Here is a 19,602-nt window from a genome sequence, read left to right as displayed (position 1 = left end):
ATATATTTGAAAATATTTTTATATATGAAGAGTGTTTTTTGTATGCACACACACACACAACGCGAAATATAACTGATAATTAACTAAATAAAATAACTAAATTTATATCAAATCTAATAAAATAACTAAATTGACACAAAGGCAGTAAATTTTGATTGTAACATAAAATAATATCCGTGATTGCAACAAATGTATTTAGTAATTTTTTGATTAAGCTGATACATTTTAATATATGTTCGTAAATTATGGGCACAGCGAGTGTCGATATTGCAGAATGCAGGACTCGAATTATGAGTAACTCATAAATCACAAAATTTCAAATATGTGCAAAAGCAATCCAAATGTGAATAAAGCCCGTGCATTTCGCATTGGTAAAACTATGCTTAAAGCATAACAGCGTAACTTTACATACAAAATGCTCCTATTATTTCCCATGTATTTGATAATTTTTAGTCATTTATACAGAATGGCATATAAATATCAAAAGCTTTAAAATACAGTAAGTACAATTAGAAAATATATACTACGAATTTATATGCGATATAAATTCTGTTTTAACAATAATTTCAAAAGTTAATTAAAACGTTCAGAGAGAATCGTATAATAGATTGTGCTCCAGATCACTGGGTTCCAGATCAAAAATCATGTAAATATAATGTACAATAAATTTAAAAACATTTATTGTTTTTTATTTACTTTCTCTTTATCTGTTTGTTCTATCCATAACTTCCATAACTTAGAAGACATCATTTTTCAAACATGTTGCTACAAAGTATACAAGGAGATATGATAAGGGGTTAATCGTGCACGGCCGACGTGGATCGGGTGAGATACGACACGAAATGGGATGTTGCATCAAGAACCGGTAGAAGTAGCAGAGAGGGTGAGTGATGGAAACTGGAGGAAGAGGGAAGAAGAGGAGAGTACCCTCGAGATAGCACTTATGTTGTATTTGCTACGTGTCATAAATTTTTTATATTTCCGTGGAAGAGATGATAATTTTACTGAAACCTACTTTCTTTGCACGCATAGTCAAAGAAAGTAATTACTTTAAGTAGTATTTTAAGTAGTAATTTAAAATTTCATATACAAGATTCTAAATAAAATAATTTTGCTAGAAAACCATATATCCTTTCTTTTCTTTTTTTCTCTTATATATATAAATATATACTTTATTCGCATCATATATCATCAAGATATTGACTTTTAATTTAAAGTAAAAATTTTATAATTATTTTTGCACAAGAGACTCTTAATTAAATCGGCCATTGTTAAACCTGGCAATTAGATTTTACACTTTGATTCGTCACGCATACTGCTCGGAGAGGTAAGTGCTTAAGTTATCTTTTTTCCACGTTTTATACTTTTATTTCTTTTTCAGCTAATCCGACTTCTTTAATCTTCCGCGCTGATTAGTTTTTCTCACTCTCTCTTTCATGTTCGCTTCTGGCATCATAATATTGCTCTTCAGGATAAAGAATGAAAAATTACATCTCGCTCATCGAAGAGGAACCCTCGGGCTACAACAATAACGATATAAAAATGACGTAACTATTTTGTCCTGCTTAGCTCGTTTAAACGGATATCAGTGCGATAGGCTTGTCGGAGAAATTGATTCTGGATTTATTCGATGACATCAATGTCCGGTGAGTGTCTCCATGGGAATAATGACACTCTTGTGACGCCGTTATTGATATTATTGACGAAGAAATCCGATATATTGATTGCGAGGCAAAAGCAAGGCTCGTTAATAATGCCACCCTGATGGAGTACGATAATTCTGAAAGTAATGTCTATTATTGCGTATACGTATTTCCATTTTTCTCCATAGTGCGATATGAATATGCGAAATATTCCGAAAAGGAATTTTCGCTGACGCGCTTTCCGTATTTTTCATTCATTTTACATCAACGCTATAAAATGGTCTTGCGTGGCACTTTCTTGATAACGTTAATGCCATTAATAATCTCAATAATTCAATGCGTTTATGGGTATTACATGTACTTGTAATAAAGTTCTGGATAAAATATTTGAAGGTTTTATTAGTCTGAAACGATTCTAGGAGTAATTTGACGAGTAAGAGATGCGCGCGAATAAAGTTATTAGATATTTACGAGAGTTATCACTCGGCTGAACGACCGGAGAAGCCGTTAGATGCTCTTTCGCCCTATTTATGTCGCAAAGGTTGCTTATACATTTTATTGCCGTCCGTCGTGTTTGTTTTGCCGGTAAGGGATGCCCTTTTTGCTCTTGTCGCAAGACGCGGCTTTTTATCACTACATGGGTACGATGCACCTATCTTGGTAGCCTCATCACACGTGCGACCCTACCTTTTTCTAGGCATTGCACGGATAAAGGGACTTCGACGTGCATCCATAATGAAAAGCACGCATCCTGTAAAAGCAACGCGATTGTAAAACCGCAATTAATTATAGCGCGAGAATTAAATTATTTAGAACACGCGTGTAAGTCGAATTAAATGAGATTCTCAAAAAATCGATTTCATATCACACACATCTTGCTCCCATAATTCAAATAATTACGTTGTAATATTCGCATTTATGATGTAACAATGTAAAAACGCGTTAATGCAATTTATTTACAAGTAGATTGACGAGTGTTATACTTAACGAAGCAAAATATGCTTAATATAAACTTAATGAAGCAAAAAATCAATTCGTGCAGTTAGAAAATGAGATATAATTCTAAAAGTTGCACTTTTTTAACTTTAGCACAGCCTTAGAAGCTTTAATTTCTCGCACCTGCGCGATAACGAAAATTAGATTTAAGGAAATTACGCCGGCGTAATTGCACTGACGGAGCAGCATTAATGTTGCCATTTAAACGGCAATTAAAATGTAAAATTCAATTTTTACATTTTCGGTATAGGCCGCTTTATCTTTCACAGCGAACTTATTAAAATTAATGAGCGGTGACATCCGTAAGATGCATTAGCGACCGAAAAATTCACTTTCGTGCCCATTTTCTTTCTTTGTCACGCGCTTGGGATAGATATCCCTTATAAATATTCATCGATGCGTATTTAATCGCGAAAAGAGAAGGCACGAAGACTTATGCCATACCATTCGCTTTGTCAAAAATCTCCTGAAATATCGCTTTATACCACAAATTAGAATTTAAGTTAGTAATTCGAGTCGCGCTGTAACCAGCCATGAAATGGAATACATCAATTACAGGTAATTCGCAGTTATCCGGCGACAACGAATTCCGGTTTCCTGCCCACCGCACAAATTTATTTTTGATCCCGACATCTCTCTCTCTCTCTTTTACTCTCCTTCTCACTCCCTCTTTTTTGCCATTGAATAAAATCCGGTAAGAGGGAACAGATATCGATTCCGCGCGGCGCGACGGCACCGCCCTAGTTCGCGGGCCAGAACCGGGCGTGGTGGTGTGTATAGGCCGCTTATAACAACCCTCCGTTTGACTACGACACCGTCGTATGATTCTATGGCGATTCCCGCCGCGCGAATTATCCGGTAGGTTATAAAAGCCTAGTAAAGGATACATCTCCTGTGTGCCATCGCGACCGCGAGTATCCGAAGTCGCCAGTTTCGCGGTCGACGTTAAAATTGCGACGACGACGACACATCTCGTGGGACACGCGATGCAACCGTAAGCTACCCCGTACGCGACGTTTTCCATGCAAAATGAGAGACGCTTGTCGAATAGAAAAACACGATTCTTTTTCAACTTTTTGCAGCCTTACGGGCCTCGCTATAAAAATAACACGAGCTCTGGCGGGAGAATCGCTCTTATGGAAATAAATACCTGTTTCCGTAAATTCTGTTGCGGAAAAATCACATTTAATTCTAATAAAATTATTCTTGATCAGATCAAAAATTTTTACACGATACGTCTTTAAATACATTTGATATATTTTGTGTAGTTTTAGTAAATTTGTAATGCAAGAGAATTGTTATTAAAATAATATGCGTACATATTTATTTGACATTCATGAATAGATAATTGAAATGAGCGTATATCACATTTTTTTGTGAAAAATTGTTTCTTTTAATGCATCCTATCATGTGCGATATTCTTTCTTATCGGACTTGTATAAATGTAATATTCAAACACGTAGATGTCGATATATTTAAGTCATTTGTTAAAGTAACTTATATAATTTATTTTTCGTTTTGATGTCGTTTAATTTGAAACGATCACATCTCAATTATCTTATCACATTTTTTATAAAGAGAATATTTTAAAAAATAATTGCAGAAAATGTCTGTAGCCTTTCCTATCAGAAAATCACATATTTAATTATATTAACAATTATTAAAATTTCTTAATACTAAAGAGGTTGATCCTGAATAAGTTGTAATTATTTAGCGATACGACTAGCAATACTTAATAGTGCCGCGATATAAATTCTTCTCTTTTTCTAAAACTTAAGAATCTATCGGTTTATTATCGACTAGGATCGTAAAGCATGGCGATATGAATGCAGTCCGAATGAAGAATCCTGATAATGTTTGTCGTTCATCGCGCGACATAATTCAATGCGACGACTTTTACGTGGTCGAAGTTTCTCGGGTTTCCGTTAAAAGGGTTAATTATGACCGAAACTTTTTTAAGTATCCGCAGTAGCATTTGATAAAAATCCAACGAAAAGTTTCACTGTCGGTGATAGCGCATAAAATATGTCATCGTATTCAGGCGAGACATTTGCGCAAGGCGAATGCGAAAGTAAGTCGCGCCAATTTTTGAGTTATATCCCTAATATAGAACTACATCGAAATCTTATCGACATATTTTATATTTATCTCAAGCGATTTGCCATTTATTTTTCCTATTCCCTACTCTTCCATTTATTAATAAGATAAGAATTAAAATAATATATATATATGTCTCAATATCGTCAAAAATTTGTAAAATACGAACTAATTAATCCCAATATTATTATATTTACTTTAGCATATGTCGCCAAAGTATCACATAAGTTACTTCGTATGGCGAAATCTGTTAATATATCTCGAGCTTACACCGTTAATTATAACTTGAGAGATATTACAAACGTTTAATAAAGTTAAGTTTAAAAAAAATAGTGACTCTCGTTAAGCCTGTTTGCTAAAATAGACGAGAAGAAAGGCGCTCTTAACATCATAAATATGAAGTGATGTCGAAGTGACGCTAAGCCGCTTTGCGGCGTTGCAACCGAGGCTTCTCTCGCGACGAGTGAAGTATTGATTCAGGAAGGCATCGCGTCGTCCGCAAGTACTGCCGCAGTACTTCCCGAAGAAAAATTGGTTCCTTCCGATTAACTTAATTTGTCGCGAGACGCGCCTCTTCGTGTAGCCTCCCGGAGACGTCCTCGATTGCCTTCAACGGCAGTTTCGGCTGCCGTAAGTGATACGCCCTGTCCTGAAACGTGGCGAAACTTCCTCTTCCAAACGCCCTTTTCCCTTTTCGTCTCGATACGTTATCGTTTGTACGGGCCGTTTCGCGAATGACGTTATCGAATTTCTTCACGTCAATCGGCCTACATAGATAGATTGTGTGTAAGATTTATTTTAATTCGAAGAATCTTGAATGCACACGCTATTTCAGCATAAAAATATTTTACACGATATTCTATTTCGCGAAATTATTTCGGACGATTAAATTAATTTCGAACAAATTCTTTCTCGATAAGCAACTTGTACTCGTTACACATAAACTCGGACTGCATTTAATTATCTATTGTTACAACGATCTAACGTCATGAACGTTTAAGGAAAGAATAGTTCAATCTCTAATTATAATCCGAGTGTGAAGTCAGAAGGGACCAATTGAAGATTAAAGCACGATTCAAGCTGCCGGAGAAGGCTTCGAAATACATCGTCGTATGTCGTGATTTCTCCCCCTCCCCCCTCGCGAGCAACAAGATTAATAATGAAATTACATCTCGTCTACCGTGTCGCGTTGGTTTCCACTTTCCCAGGAAATTCGAGCTCGATCCATTAACAATGACATTTCGCTGGCACGTTAAGCCCTCTGCTGTATCTAAGCTCACACAGGAATACCACACGCATCCGGGATTCCTGTTCGGTTCACCGCGATATCAGACGAGGACAAACTTCTAGCGTAGCTGGGCAGCGGTCTTATATCCTCGACTGGAAACGCATCCGCAGTCAAAGTGGGTATAATGGAGAAAGAAGGTGGACCAAAGGAGGAAAAGGGAGAGATATAGAATTTTCCGCGAAAACCGAAACTACTCCGCCATCGCTGCATTTTCGCTATAATTACGTCGCTCGAAGGAGCCTGCATTCTTCATAATAAAACTGCGATCGCACGATGACAAAAGGCAGATTATTAATTTCTTTCAGCACAGTACTATATATACGGGAGAGATTGCAGATGAATATCGCGAACTTGCCATGCCAAGGAACGATTCTCCCTTTGCCTCAGCAGATAACAATAATGGGATTCCCAGTGGCTATCTGCGACTTTGAGAAGATTTCCTTCTGATTGAGGAATAGCCGCTTTATTGCGGATTATGTACGAGTGCATTATACGGGATAAAAAACGAGAATGAGGATACTTATTTAGTCTCACTTGTGTTCGACGGTAAGCCGATAGTAAGCGCTAGAAAAATATCGAGGTTCTAAAATGCACTTCATTTTAAGTGCAGCTATCGGTATCAAACTCCATTTATCTATTCCATTAATCTATCATTTCGCCCTTTTATATATTTTGATTTGTTCATCCTATTATTATTTTCTTTCATTTTATATATATTTATATTGTAATATATAATATTACTATATTGTAACATAATATAATATTACTAATTATTTAATATTTATACTGATAAAATGTTTTACTCGTTTAGCAAGATATGAAAAAAATTATAAAAAAAGTATTATTGAAAAAAATTATACACTGAAGAGCTAATCTATTTTTTTAAAAGGACTTTAATGCTTTAATATTTAAAATATCAACGAAATAGTACTGGCAGAACTTGGAAAACAATTTTAAAAATCTGTTTCTTACATATACAAAAAATGCGTACAAAGAAAATCGAACCGCCATTGAAAGATTCGCGTGTTCAGGTTATTTTCGAAGAACTGTAGATGAGAGAAAGAACACTTTGATTTTTTTTTCTTTGTAAATTTACGACGGATGCGTTGCGTGTGATTCCCTTTGTTAATTGAAATCCTATAGAAAACTCATTTTCCTCGTAGATGGACAAAGTTTTATGATCGCTCCTCTTTTGTCAACTTTGTGGAACAGACAAAATTATTTTACGGTATAAACGAGGCTCATCTTTCGCTCTTGTTAACGCTTTCGCCGGTAATACTAGACATGGAACTTTAACGCTCTATCTTTAGCAAGAAATCTTTAATTAAAGAACTTAGAAAGTTATAGCAACGTGGAAGAGTGGCCTGTTGGAAGACCATTTTAGAAAATCTGTTAAAAAGTTATTTTAACTTAAAGAAGGATGCGAGATTTTTCTACGTCAATTTCACACAATATACAACTTCATATCTTATATTCGCAGCTTCTTTATCAAACAATGCAGCTCGAAGAAAACGCATTATCCAAGAAAATCTCAAAATGCATTTACAAACAATAGCGAACTTTGTTGTTCAATATACGATAGTGGAAAATTGCGACAATAGCGAGCAATTTCGCGGATATCGAGAACCACGAATTACATACATTCTTTCCATTTATTTACTTGAACATTCAATACTCTACCGCGTATAACGCACGAGAAAATTTTAGAAATAACATCGGTACCGCAACGAGAGACGTTAAACTTCTCTCTATCTAAGTTTACCCATTCCGTAGTTCGATATATTTTCCGCTCACCATATACATCTCAAAAATGAGAACGCACGAGCTTATTCCAAGGATCTATCAATAATACATTTCTGAAGATACGTGGTCCTCTTTTTTATATGAGATCAACGCACTTTGTGTTTATATGAAAACCTACGAAAACTTATTATCATCCCATAATTAAAATGTTAAATGAGGGATTATTTGCCTCTTTCCATTTTCAGAGGAAAGAAAAATTGCGCAATTAAGATATTAATATCGCGGTATTAGAGATGAGATTCTCACATTTAATATTAATAATCTAATCCTTCTGATGCTCACACAAACATGCGCATCACGTGTAAGCGAAGTTTTCGAAACGGAAGTTTCCCGATAGTCCGACCTGCATACCTCACTCCGTCTATAACGAAAGAGGAAGAACAGAGGGCGGGACGGGGGAGGTGGAAATTCCTGTAAGAGAAGTCTCGGGCGATTCGGCATGGAAAATTCGAATACGTGCCGGGAGCCAATCTATCCGAAACGAGCAAGAAAGCCCGACAGGAATGCTACGCGAAAGGATATTGCGTCGTCGTCGAGTCTCGCGAAAGAAGGAGACACCGAAAGAAACCAATGGCTTCAATTCTCTTTTTGTCCCTTGCGTTGACTGAAATAGTCCCTAACGCGGGATCGCGAAGCAATAAAAATGTCGATGTATATAAAGGGTAGCAAAACGAGGGGAAATAATTCACGGTTAAAGAAGTATTATTGCATGATTATATTATATTTATATGTGCGTATGAGCTCCTTATTTTTTGTTGATTTAATAACAGGACATGAGAATGAGTAAGCTCTGTTTTATCTTCGATTTATTTTTTATTATATTTTTAATTAAATATTTTATCTCATTAAAATAAAAAGAGATATAAAACTTGATTTGATATTATCTCTCTCTTTTTAAAACTTTAAAAAGAATTTACACGAATAAATGTATATTCTTGATTATTAAGTAAATTATACATTATTAAATACACGTTATTAAATAAAATATACATATCTTATAGAATTAATAATTACATATTATTTATATATAATTTATTCAAAAAAATGTTTAAAGAATTTTTTTAGAGATCTGAAAATTATTAAATTTTCTTTATTTAAATACAATTTTAGAGAGAATTATAAGATACATAGAATATAATTCTATATTAACTTTGCACCAACGGATCCATAGCTTACATCTTAAGAATGTTTTTTATAGAATGATTTGATAATCAAAACAAATATTTTATGTATGCATTATATAAAAATACTCTTTTATTTAAAATAATATTTTTTTTTTAATTATCATAAGTAACATTAAGAAGAAAAAATATTTAAAAATGAAATGTATATACAATTCTAAAATCCATTAAAATTTTATTCTGCCATGTATGAAAAAAATTTCTAGTCAAAATTGATTCAGAATTTTCATTATGTCAGAGTTTTTATTACTCCATCTTTCTTATTCAAAAACAGATATGGATTTAAATGCGAAATTATGAGAAAGATATTTGCTTCTCAAATTGCTACACATTGAAAATATTCGATAAAATCCACTCTCAGAGAAGTTCTATAAAATAAAACTCTCATTAAATATTTTTATATTTACAACCGCTTCCTATTCGTTTCATATAATAACGCATTATCACTTATTGGAAGAACGTTGAATTATTGAATAGGACTGTCAAGCGAAGGATGATCCTGGCAAAGACGCGAGTTTCGACAGTCATAAATCGCGCGAGGTATCTTTCGAGATGGGGGGGCGGAAAATCCGCGACACAATGCGGCGGATAGCCGAGGTCCTCGAGATACACGACAAAGGTCCTCGAGCGAAGATATGTTAGAATGGCACTCGAAGAGGAGAAAAGGGAAAACCGTCCGTTGAAACGTTTTTACGTTACCTCGACTTTTGAGTGCCTTCCATCTCGATTGAGGCAACACGCGTGTGTATGATTTCTAACGATATTCGCATCAACCGGAAAAATCTCCCCATAACTGTAACTTTTGTTAGCGTAGTACTTAATATAAATTGCCATTTTTATAAATAGAATAAACTAAGTAAAGATTGACTTTTCTCGTTTACTAGAAAACGTTAAGTGAAAATATTTCAGTCAATACGAGCCATCATCAAGCACTGATGCAATTTTTATCATTTTTAAGAAAAGTTAAGCGCTATTAAAATAACTTCCAGCTAATTGCTTTTACGAAGCCATTAAAACTCAGCGGTAACTTTATCTGTTATAGAAATTTCTTGCTGGTCGCGTAGATACAACAACTGCATCAGCTATGCATATTGACGCATATAATTGAAGTAAAAAGAACATACTTTGCTCGTATTTATCCAGAGAAGCATCATAGAATATAAAAATAAATGTATTTAAATAGAAATATAAAAATCTAACGAAAAACTTCAAAAATTTCAATTTGTATTTTGTAATTCGACAATTTTATTTTTCGAAACCAATTACAAATAAGCTGGACGAACAGACGAATATACCGTCTTTGTGCTTTGAGTACGTTTCTATTGACAACAGGCAATTTCCTCGAAATAAATTCGTGTCGTTTTTCCGATTTTTACCAATGCCGAATGTTTCAAACTCGCCATTGAATTCAATACGATTCGAATAAGAGTGACTATCGTTGATAATAAAAATCAGATAAAAATGTTGACAAGAGTTACAGTTATATCGACAGAAGATTAATCAAACATATACAAGTTTTGCCACAAATAAAATTTATAGACATCTTTTTCTTTTACGTGACGTTCTAAAAATCGATTAGAATAGAAGCCGTAAATATCTGTCAAGTTACACTAAATGTACACGGAAAAAAATTAATGTAAATATGAATTATGTAGTTTTTTCATCCGTCTGAAATTACGCGAAAATTATGCCGCGTATTTTAATCTCGATAATATTCAAGATGTGTCGCTATCGCGGGACATTGTTTGGTTTTGAGACGAAAATTGACCGATATTGTTAAAACAGACACGCAGCGGAATAAATCTTGAGAGGAACCGCCGTTTTACGCGGTGGAATATCTCCACGACATTTGTAACTTTGTGTAGTTCGCTTTCGTACATTACCGTATATGTATTTTTGCGGCTGATATAAATTTTTGCGCGCGTCACGCGCAGGAGAGAGGATATTAATGTCTACATGACGAAATTTCTGCCGAATTTCACGCATGCAAGCGAAAGGTTTCGCTTCCTGAAGCTTTACCATTCAATGAAGAGCCGATTTTAAAATATATTGTAGAAAAAGTTTCTTCGGAAGAAAAGATAATATTATTTATATAACACATTGTTGCGTTATATTTCTTGATATATACATTTAATATTTTCTTCTCTTTTTAAATGGAAAATTAATCAAAACAGGTCGACATATGTTTCTAAATTTGGAAGAAATCAATTATATCTTTCAAAAAATTTGACTAATTTTGAATCATTTATGAATAATTATCCTTCATAACCTAATCAATTTTTAATGACTGGAAGTAATGGAAGGATCAATAAAATAATTTTGTTCAAAATCTCAGCAATAGTTTGACAAGGTGTAAGTATTTCAAAATAAAATTCAAATATTTAAACTAAAATAAACTTAAGGAACAATAATATATATATATTTTTTTTTATTTTAGACATTTGAATAAATATTTAAATGTTTCAAAATCAAAATCCAGTATATCGTTATACACAATTTATATTTTATATAATGAAACATCATCACATTTTATATTTTATACAATATAACATCATCCACTATTGCAGAGATACAAGCAATTATTTTACAAATAACAAATAGTAAATTAAATAGGTTATAAATTGCTTACCTCATAGATGTCATCGTTTGATATGTCGCTTCCGGCTGCCTGTCTCCTTCCTTCGCTGATTTTCTTCATGACACACACGCGAGAAAACACGATTAATTACGCACGATCACTCGCGCACTAATCAGCAAAATATAACATCGCTTTCACTTTGCACTCCCGACATTGATGCATTCCGACGATTTATTATCGGAATAGGAAAACAACGCGGAAACGCGGTAACACAAGGCAAACGTCCCGTTTATGACACAACTTCACGCGCCACTTCCTACGACCTCTGCCGGATGCTATATCTGATACTGATCATTGACGTCGGACTGATATTGCCCTGACGTCACATTGACAGTGCTTTTTTATATAAATTAAATATTTGACTGCAATATATATGTATGTATATACAAACATTTAATTTATATAAAAATGCACTGTCATATTCTACGTCTTAAAATACATAATCAAGATATATGAGTTTTATAAAACCGATAAAATTCTTATATCGAGAGAGAAAGAATTACTAATATTTACTCCTATTTTATATAAATATATTGCGAAATATGTATATGTTGTGACAAATAATTGTCGCGATATTTATTTATTTGTTTATTTATAACAGAAATTAATCAATTTCGCGAGCTGATGAACGCTAATTGTAAAAGTAATAAAGCTTGATCGTGAAGCCGAAGATAATACAACGACGCACAGAACAATTCACATCACTACCTTTCCGCTCGAGTCCCGCCGCGTAAATGACACCAAAATTAGAGAGTATAAACGATAGCGCGCTAGATTTGTTGTCATTCACGCGGCCAAGGTTGTTACGTTTAAGGTCGAACTTAGTACAACACGTTTAACTTGTTATCACTACGAAATATATTTGACGCAGAAAACACGTAAATTCACCCGGAATTCTTTTTCGAGTTTTAAGTTAATTAAAATAATTAATGGTTGAAATGTTATTTTAATTGGAATTCTATGATTTGTGCATCATTACTCTTTTAAATAAAATTAATGCATTATCATTAGTAACCAATGATTTCAGTTATAAATATAATATTGCAATAATAAAATCTCACTGAAAAAAATTAATTATATGCCTGCATCAATCAATAATATTTTAAAATGTATCTTATATTATATATAATATTATATATAATGTAAATTCATAGTAACATATTTTATTAAAGAAATATCTGTTTGATCGAGAATCTTGTTTATTTTTTGCTGGTTTATCATATCATATTATAAGAGTAAAGAAATGTAAAGTATGCATTTAATTCTGACTTTGAATATCTATTATATGTATATACGTATTTCAATCTACATATGTATGGGAGTTTCTCCTAGCAATTTAAAATAAATATAAAAAAGTTAAAGTTACGTCTTGCAAATATACTATACTATTGATATATACTATATTATTGATTTTTCAATAAAATTTTATTGACATAATTATGTATATGTGTATATAAATAAAATATAAACTTGAAGAGTAAAGTGTATTTTTATTGAAGATATTCAATAATTTTTAATGAAATCTTATCACTGTTTATTATATTTAAATTATCATATTTATTATATTTAAATTATTAATATTATACTTAAATTATATTTAATAATTATTGAAAATAATTGTGCATATGTTTAGTGTCTACCTTTTTACTTGAGTGTCATTGTGCAAATGATGACAAGGCTACCGAGTGTAAATAAAAGCGTGTTATATGTTATAGAAAGATCGTCCAATTTTCTGACGAATTTTCTAGACTGTGATTATTATTTATATGCTTTGTTGTCATTCTTACAAACGTAGTAATATTCCTGAATCAAGTCTCCTTCATTGTTTCTCTAATGTAAACATGCTACGGTGTTTATGCTCGTTAATCATGAAAAGAAATAATATCTATTTTAATATCTATTTTAATCTATTTAATATACGAGCAAAAATGCTATTTATAATTCCTTTTTGAAGATAAAAAACTAACTAGATGTATGTTTGAGCAAATTTTCTGGGATTTTTTAAATGTTATTTTCAATTATAAAATAAAAATAAACTTAATAATCCTGTAAGATAATGAAAGTAGATATAATTATAGATCGATACACCTCTCAAACTAATATATAATAGGATTCTTAAACTAAATGATCACAATTAAAATCATTACATTTATAAAATTTTTAATACTTTTTCTATTGACGCTCTACAAATTTGAAATATGATTGAATTTGTAAATTACTCAAAATCCATATTAAAATAGTTCTTTCAAGTATCAGTATATCACAATTTTAACACGACTTTATAAATTTAAAAAAATGACATTTTATTAATTATTTTTATTAAAATCATAAAAATGACAATTTAATAATTGTAAAATGTTGCATTTGTTATGAAAGCTGAGAGCATACATTAATTAATAAACAATGCTTACATATTATTTCAGCTTTATCAATTTTTTTGCGATAATGGATTGAAACGAGGAATTTTTAATGAGAATTCGTGATATTTAATAGATATATTCGATCTAGTTAAATAGTTAAATAAACTATTTCTTGATTCAATCTAGGATTTAGCAATTAGCTCTTTCATGTAGTCATTAATTAAAAACTGCGTTACATTCACAACTTAATTTAATAAGCGATTATTAATTCTTCTTCCGTTAGTAGAAAAGCTGATGTCTTCAACATAGATGAACCTTAAACTTTAGTTTCTTGTCAAGACGCATTGTTTCAAAGTTTACCACGGTAATTGCTTCTTTGTTTTATTACATTGATCGATATAAAGTTGCTTCTCTACGCGATTTTAAATAGTGCAGTGTATGAATTCCGTTCCATCTCAATGAAGAGGAACTTCCAACGCGACGACTTGATTCTAATTAACCAGAATTTATTATCCGTGACACTAATCTCTGTTTCTCGAGGGAGAGCACCTTAATGGTTCTTTATATGCTCACGTCGCAATTAATTCTTGAGATACTGATGTGGATTTATACTTTCCTGCATCTTCTCCATTTCGTGCGACCACGAGTATCCTTTTTCTTCTTTTCTTATTCTCGACTTTCGCCGTAAAACAAAAACGCCCACTCTTTCCGCTAAAATAACGAGAAGGTGGCTATTTTCCTAATTTAATAAAGAAAAATACATATACGCTGTAAAGAGAGGAAAATAAATAATAACGGACGGTTTGTAGCATCTACCGAAGGAATATGACGTAAACATGAGAATGCACGCACGAACTTTGAAAAGGAACTTGATGTGCTAGTGAGAAAAAAAATATATCCGTAGAGAGTAGAGCCCCGGTGGGTAATGATATTACGTTGCGTGCAATTAAGAAGTTAGGTAGGATAGGAAGACAGTATTTCTCTTATCAGAAGTTTTCAGCTTGACAACAAAAGCGGAGAAGCACGTCGCCGTTAGACAAAATTAACGAGCGCCATCAACTTCGCGTTGAGAAAGGAAGAAGTTTATAGAAAGAAGTTTCTACAACGCCAAATAATTGGATAATTCACTTGTGTTCGCCGAACACTTTCTTCTAAAGCGGTCAAAATTCATTTATCATTCATCGCGCCTCGCTCTATAAGCCATCATTTCACCCTTTCTCTCCTTCTTTCTTTTTTTCTCCTCGCAAAGTGCCTTACCAATAAAATTTGCCAAACGGGGATCCGTCCGAGAAGAGAGACGTGATGACAAGCAGGTGCCGAGTTTCCGGGCGTTTGATGGATGTACGCGCAGATTTTCGGGAAAGTGATTTTTTTTACACGAGGGCAGAGAGAATACACGTATAATACTACAAGGCGAAACTAGAACTCGACAGATGACGTCGAGAGAGACGACTCCTCTTCTTTTTTTTTTTCAATACGTTTATTATTTTTTAAACAATAATTTTAACCGTTCGTTATTTCAATCGTTTTACATACGTTGGATAGTTGTGTAGAGTGTAGACGTTAGCTTATAAATAGATTAGTTTAGTTTATCCATACATAATGTGTTCGTGTGTTTTCTTTCCTCTTTCTTCCCGTTAGAGTGTGTGTAATGGCTTCTTGTGTAGATAATTAATATTTTACACATATAGCGTCTCTGCTTCCGCTTTCTCTCTCTCTCTCTCTCTCTCTTTCTTTCTCTCTTTCTCTCGTCTCATCATTCTTCCCTTTCGTACGTTCCTACTGTCAAAAAGCTCCCTCGGTTTCTCACGTTCTCTCCCTGTCCTTTAATTCTCTCCCTCGCCCAGCCCCTCGAATATATTCCTTATCCCCCTTATTTTAATGTTTCATCGGGAGCGGAACTACGTGAGGAATTATAGACGGATTTAAGTGCCATTTGCCCGTCGAAGCGACCTCGCGAATTCGAACAAACTCGAAATGCGTTGCGCGAGACGGCGTGTGCGTTTCGTGACGAAGCGACGGAAGAAATGCGCGGGAACACAATGAAGGAACAAACGTGCGAGAGCGTATCCACACGCGTGCATGCGTGTGTGTGTGTGTGTGTATGTACATACATACGCGTGTTTGCACGCGCGCGAACTGCATTTCCGATGCCGCGTTTAAGTCCCCGCGAGCCTCGTCGTTGCGCCGGATGTGCATACGTATACGAGCGACATTCGTGAAATCGCAGGTATCGCGAATAAATCCTGAATGAAATCCTCGCACGAATCATACGTCGGCGAATCGGACGACGACTCTTTCAAGGCAGCAACGATCTCATCGAAGCCGATCGGCGTCGAGGAGAATTAACGGTAGACTCGTATTCCCTCTGTCGCGTTTTCTCTCATTTAAATTCTCGACTCGCGACGAAGATACGAAACTCATTTCGTTATTCTCGACGAACGCGATAAGAACTTGGAAATTCTTACTCATTTATTACACCGGAGCATTTCTGAATTTACCGTGCCAACTGCATCTACCATCGTGTTAGTTTGAAGTTAAATTGGAAATTAGAAACTTTGAATTTTAGCTTTCAACGTTTCACGTTTCCTTTGATTTTGTAAAATGAATAAAGTATAGAGATAATTGTGCATATGTGCTACGATAAGTTTGATATTTCTCGATAATATTTCTCGTCTACAAAAGAGATTTAAAATTATCGTAAATTATTAAAAAATCATTAATTTTTATTACCTCAGCTTTAAAATGAAATTTAATAAAATTATTACAAAATAATGACACTTAATCTTATTATTTAAAAATATTGCGATATCACATCAAATTTCATGATGATGATTTTTTTCCTAGTTTTTTAAATTGATAATTATAATTTAAAAATAAGATAAAGATATATTTCTATTTGTTGAAAAGTTTATAGAACGATCTATAGATTCATTAAAATCTTACCGGACGCAACTTCTCATTGCTTTTTTCACGGAACCTCATACTTTTTAATGCCATGCAAAGTTCCATTCCACAACGTTGCATTAATTACCAAATGCAAAGATCGGCGGACGAGGAATAACGTTGTTGCTGCCGCGTGTGTTGCAATCCTGCCATTTCACCGCTAATACATCACGATCCGGCACATCGACTAGGCATCATTACCGCTAAATTGGATGTGTATGTATATGTGTATGTGTGTGTGTATAAAAAAAGTCGTAAAAGTTACTATACACAGTCTATCATATGTATCGGTGGCATCGAGGCTCGCGGGGACTCGAATCATACGCGGCATAATAATCGCGCTGATTAGAGAGAACTATTCGAAATTACTCGAATTAATGGAATATCCGAATAATCGATGCGGATAATCCGAATATCTCGATGTGAACGCGATAAATCGATACCGGGATAACATACGGCAAAGAGAGTGAATCGCATGAAGATTTGCCATCACTATGGCTATTCTAAACAATAGCATTTACGCGATATCCACAAATATCGAGCGATTCGACTATCATAATTTGATTGAAGAACAAATAAAAATCTATTTAGATATTATAATTTGTATATACGCCATAATACCGAATTAATCGAACATATTTAATATATAGTTTGCGCTACAAAAAGGATTCTCAATATTAGCGCTAAGTAAAATTATGTATCGATTCTCTTTGTGATGATCGAACGCTACAAAAATATTGATTGAGTTATTTTAACTATTTTTTTCTTTAAATAAGACAAATAAAAACGCGTGTATGTATATTTTTTCATCTTGGGAAACAATGTTATCCTGTGTCCCTGTATTTGTGAAGCCGCAATTTGATGTGACGTTCGAAGGGTTAAATTCGAGTATTCGAATATCGAGTGAATAGAAGACGAGGGAACCGATTTGATTGATCGTTATTAAATATGTACAAATCACGAATATGTGTGCGCGCGCACACACACACATTCAAATTTTCAGATATTCGAATACCGAATTATTCGAGTGCTCGCCACATGTCATCGAATGAATGAATGATAATCACGATTTGTCGGCGCAATTGCAAATGTTCGCCGGCGGATGTCTTCAACGACCGGAAGTCTTCCGGACGAGGGAATGCTGATATACTAGGTGCAACGGCAACAAAATTAAGAAGAAACATAATGGACGCACGTTGGGCAGGTGGCACTCGTTTCTGAGACACAACGGACACAAACGCACAAGGAACAGACAGGCAGACAGACAGACAGACAGACAGACAGACAGACAGACGGACAGACAGACAGACAGACGAACAGACTGATAGACAAACAGATAGATAGAGAGATCGGCATGTCAAGAATGTAGAAATCTCTCTCTCTCTCTTTCTCTCGGTGATTCGTTGTTTATTTAAAACAAATTCTTTCCTCTCCTCAAATTTCGCGTCTCTATTTTTTTACGCGCGTTTTCACAATTTCATATCGCTGTTCGTTCTGCGTACATTCTTTGGTTTATTGTTCGCTCTCTTTTGCACTCTTTTACATACTATCGATTAAATCTCTGTGTCGTCACTCCGAACCGCGACTCGCCAGAACGATAATAACGCTTGCTAATAATATTCAATGACAATAATAATAATAGTTACAATAATAGGATAATAGCGATTACAATAATAATAATTGTCGTAATCGTATAATAATGATCGCGATGACCTACAATGGCGGCGAGAAATGTTTTCTATTCTCCCCCTTTCTCCGGCTCACCGCAATCCTTCTTTCCACTCTTCGCATCACGTATGTACATATATATATAGTAATAATTATTTCATTTCCTTTATTATAGCATCGGTTAATGTTTAATTAATGACGCTTCACACATTCTCTCCCTCTCTCTTTCTTTTTCTCTCTCTATACAGAGATAATATAAACACTATACCGATGATGACAATAGCGGTGATGTGATGACACGCGACGCGGATGGCGTGAGCTCGATATCGTCACGAAATTGAAAATTACGAGAAACAAGAATTGGGTCCCTTAAATATAACGATCGCAAGGATGTGATATTTTTATGATAATTCAGTCGTTTAAATTCTACGAGATATTATCAGGCTCCTGAAAGAATAACATTTTGTGCTTCTTTCTCTAACATTGCCTTTCTATTTGTAATTATCCCTAGATAACATTACCGCATATTACTTTCGTTGATCGTCCTATTAAAGTTGATTCATGCTAAAAATGGTAATATAATTTTTATATGTAATATAATCGATAAAACTGATTAACTGAATAATAATATATGAAAAGGATTAAGAGAAGATATAGTCATCATATCTACGTTTGATACATTATCATCAAGCATAGTAAGCGACAAAAAAGTAAAAAAAAAAATATATAAATTATTACACATTTATTTAATTACTATCGAGCGAAAAAATATAATAACTGTTAAATTGCAATAGAAATAGTCTTGTTGCTTTCAATTCTTATTGTATGATTGATATTAAAGATGAGAAAAATTATTTGCTAAAATTTAGAATTAAAAAAAAAATTATTTATATTTTTGATGAAAAGTGAGTTAACAAATTTCGTGTTTTCGCTTATCATACTTGATGACGTTTTGACATAATCAATTTAAAAATTGGTTACA

General features: G+C 33.8%; 1 protein-coding gene across 2 annotated transcripts in view; it reads right to left on the bottom strand.

Moving 5' to 3' along the window:
• LOC145973901 (uncharacterized) overlaps positions 1–19,602 on the bottom strand; it is a 163,597-nt gene that overhangs the window by 131,099 nt on the left and 12,896 nt on the right. Inside the window, exon 1 of one of the 2 annotated variants that reach the window (XM_083103561.1) lies at positions 11,638–12,003. The exons of the other annotated variant lie outside the window; for it this stretch is intronic. The gene's annotated coding sequence lies outside the window, so the exon portion shown is untranslated. Of the gene's footprint in view, positions 1–11,637; positions 12,004–19,602 lie in introns of those variants that run through there. 2 annotated transcript variants of the gene reach the window in all.

The sequence above is a fragment of the Camponotus vicinus genome, unplaced genomic scaffold, assembly GCF_025532165.1.
Source record: "Camponotus vicinus isolate PSW18456_S1 unplaced genomic scaffold, iyCamVici1.0 SCAF_6, whole genome shotgun sequence".
NCBI lineage: Eukaryota > Metazoa > Arthropoda > Insecta > Hymenoptera > Formicidae > Camponotus > Camponotus vicinus.
Note: the sequence above shows the minus strand (reverse complement) of the source record. Positions and strands in the feature narration are given on the sequence as shown.